We start from the raw sequence: 3,850 nt of genomic DNA on the forward strand, positions 1-3,850 counted from the left end.
CCTAACCTCTAACACCAAAAATTGTTTTGAATCCATTAATATGATTCCAATTTTAGCATTGTATTTCTGTAATTTGTTATTGCACATAATGTATTACAAGAATTTTGCACTGTAACTTTGTTTTTAAACTTTAGATGGTAGCCTTTTCTCCAGTATTTGAAGAATTTTCAAGGCAACTTTGAAAAGTCCAAAAATGAAGGATCAGAAAGCAAAGGTTCATGTGTTTATTTTCTTCCTCTGCCAATCTAAATTAAGGAAATAATCACAAGTGTGGTCCAAAAGATACCTCTTGAATGATAGTCATTTGATGGACGGGCATTTATAATAAAAATATTTCAAATAAGTTAATTTAAATTCCAATTTTTAATCCTTTCCCAGTTTCCCTCGTTCCACTCGTACATTTCAAATGTAGGTTAGCTCTTACTAAAAATATTTTTTGCTTTTCTGAAATATGTGGCTTTGGTGCTTTAAAAAACTTGACTAGACTTGATACAGTTTTGAAATACCAACCTGAATCTCCATATTACATCAACCTGAAATACTTTGAGGAAGTTAGTGGTTCAAATGGCCTTGTGGGAGCAATGTATCTCATCTTATTTTTGACAAATTGATGAGAGGTTGATGAACGGAACCAAACATTTACCACCAGGTCTTTTCTTAACGATGGGCCACTGTTCAGGCCCTGCTCTCTGGAGGCGGAAGCCAAGTGCCTTATTCCTGCAGCAGCCCCTGCACGGGGGTCCATGTGGTGGAGTACTGCCCACTCAGGGCCTCTGACTTTAGTCCTGGGGGTGTAGGCCATGAATCTTCCCTTCAGTGGAACTGGGTCCTATCTAGTCTAGGGAGTTGTTATGTCAGGAAGAGTGATGTGTTTCTGAGACCAAAATAAAATCAACCTAGGAACACTGACAAAATTTTCGTCTAACACTTATTCTCCTATAAAGGTCGGTCTGTCTCCTTTGCTGGAGAATTGCAAAAATCTAAAACTGACCCCTTTCAGCACTCAGTGGACTCCAACAGCAAAGGAAAGGGGTTGTCAGGAAGGACAATTTACCCTTTATCAACCCACTAGCTGGCAATTATCTATCAGGGCGACGGTGCTCCATTACCCAGTGCTGTGCGAAAACTTAGGAGTCTAGGAAGGCCTCAGATCAGCTAAGGCCAGAAAAATCTGAAGCGGAACTTAAATATGATATCCCCCCACACACACCTCAGAGAACATACTGCATGTTTTATTAGTTGGTTGGAGAAAGCCTGGCAAAAGTGCTCAGCTCGTGAGCAAGAAAGGAGACGCATTTTCTGCGCTTGGACCCACCGGAGGAGCCGTTCCCGGGCGCAGGCGGGAGGCAGCCGGAGGGGCGAGGCTGCGGAGTGGGGGCAGTCCCTCTCTGAGTGCATGATCTCGTGGCTTTATTTGTTAGCCGGGTGGGTCCAGGCTGGGAAATGCACACTCAGCAGGGAAAGGGGAAGAGAGATTGGCGGCAGTTTTCTAAAAACAACACAGCTCAAGTCTCCCGCGTGTGCCCCCTCGCTCACCCCGCCGAGGCATAGACAGGTCAAACCCGGCTCCTGTAGCAAGCGGGCCTCCCAGTTCCCACTCGGAAGAAAAGGGTATCTGTGACTCTGGGACACTCTGGCCCTGCACCCACCCGGTTTCCTTGCTCTGTTAACCTGCCAGTTTCTGAGAGGCGCCTCTCCCTCCAAGCCTTGAACCGAGGTCACTGAAAGTCACCACAAATCTGACGAAGCCGCTCGCCAAGCGAAGCCGGGGATTGGGACTGGCGGGGTGCGCCCGGGGCGGAGAGGTGAGCCGGGAGGAGGCGATGCGCTGATAGTAGCCCAACACCAGGGTTTCTTCCACCGCATTTGCTTCCTCCCTCCCTGCCACCCCCGGGTTGCGCTGGGTGCAGCTAGCTTCCCAGCCTTGACTCCTGCCCGCCGGCTGAAGCCGGGGTGCAGGGCTTCCCACAGCCCGACGCCGCCCCGACACCGTCCCTTCTGCTCCACCCGGGCATTGGACTCCCAGCCTCATAGTGCCACCTCCCCACCCCGCGCCTCCCCAGGGGTCCGGGAGGCGAGAAGTAAGAAACTGGTGCAGCCAAGGAGGCGCTCGCGGGCAGGGCGGGCTCGCGGCGCCCTGGGGGCTGGGTCTCCAGCTTGGAGGCGGGGGCTCCCGGGAGCCGGCGGGCGAGTAGGAAAGCCTGACCTGGAGAGAAAGAGGCGACTGCGGCCGCCACTGCTGCACCTTGGCGCGCGCTGGGCTCGCGGGCACCTCTGGGGACGCGCGTTACCGCGCGCAGCCGGTCCTGGCGAGCGCGGGGTCTCCGCCAGCAGCCGGAGCGCCCAGGGCTCCCTTTCTCCTGTCCTGCCCCTAGTTCTTCCGCCAAAACCTTTCACCAGAGTCTCCTTGCCAACATTCCTAAATCTCCTTTGCCAGCTCTTTGCGCCAGGTAGGAATAAGGCTCTGCTTTCGGGTGTGTACATAAACGCCAATCCCCAGAAGGTGTCGTGACCTTTTCACCTTCCCCACGAACTCCTTCGGAGGGGGTCCGCGGGCATTTACCCTTGTCAAGGGCCTAATCGGTGGCAGAAACCTGTTTGTTCCCTGTCCTTGCTATTTATATCCGCAGGGGCCTTCTGCTGCAGTTCTGGGAAAGCCTCGGGAATGGAAGTGGGGGGCATCCAGCCCACAGAGAGGACGCACCGCCCTGGGAGGAGGGGGTGGGCGGGAGCTAGAGGGACGTCCTGACAATGGCCTGCGGCCCGAAGGGGGCACCGTGAAGGTCCTGCCAAGAGCACACCTCTCTCCTCCGCTGCCACTGCTCCATCTCCCTTGGGATGCACAGAAACCGGGGCCACTGGACCCCTCATTTCCATACCCGGAACACCTGGGCTCCGAGACGTGGGCTGGGCGGGGTGGGACAACGGCTGTCCCCCCTAGCCGGCAGTCGCCCTCGGGTGTTCCCTCTGCCCAAGAGGAGAGGACACCAACACCGGAGCCCGCAGCGTGAGGCGGGCACCTGAGCGCTCAACCGCGCTCCCTGACACCCAGCAGGGAGGCGATGATCTGACTCGGCTTGACGTGGCAGCGACACTGCCCACCCATGCCCGGCTCTGGGGTGCGTATCCCACTCCGCCTCGCTCTCCGCCCTGTCCCTGCAGTCCTGGCCCCGGGCGTCCAGGGGCGCCCTGCGGCTCCCTGCCACAGGTCTCCGGCCCGCACCGCGGGGAATGGCAGGGGCTGGCTCTGAGCTCCTAGCCCCGCGGACGCTGGCGGGGGATTCAGAGTTGTGAGAAGCAGCCGCCACCTCCCGGGCGCTCAGTGCTCCTGGCGGCTGGATCTCGGAGATCCTCCGCGAGCTGCCTGCTGTCCCCACTGGGGTCCCGAGCGAGCACGCGGAGGTAGGAGAGCCCAACACTGTCGCTGGCCACCACCTCGACTCCGTCTTTCCAAGCACACATGCTCGGGGCGCAGACCCCAGCGCCTCCCTCCTGTAGAGATCCCTGCAAGGCCTCTGGGAGAGACGGACAGACGGATGGGAAAGCACACCCAGGGAAACTTGTTCCTCCCCGTCTCCTGTCAGACACTGACTGGCGAGCCAGTGCGGGGAGAGGGGCGGGAGGAAGCGAGGGAAGGGCTCCAGGAGGGGAGGGGGAGGACGGGAGGTGGGGGAGGCGGGGGTGCAGTTGGTGAAACTCCTCTGCCTCCCGCTCATCCTCTCATTGCTTGCTCCTTTCCTTCGCGCAGACACCCCGGACCTCCCCTGGGCGCCAGCTCCTCGGCTCCAACGGGTCCAGAGACAAGCCGGATTATATTTTCTTTCTTTCTGGAAATTGGCTTGTGTGCTTC

The sequence above is a fragment of the Hipposideros armiger genome, unplaced genomic scaffold (genome assembly GCF_001890085.2).
Source record: "Hipposideros armiger isolate ML-2016 unplaced genomic scaffold, ASM189008v1 scaffold_183, whole genome shotgun sequence".
NCBI classification, from domain to species: Eukaryota; Metazoa; Chordata; class Mammalia; order Chiroptera; family Hipposideridae; genus Hipposideros; species Hipposideros armiger.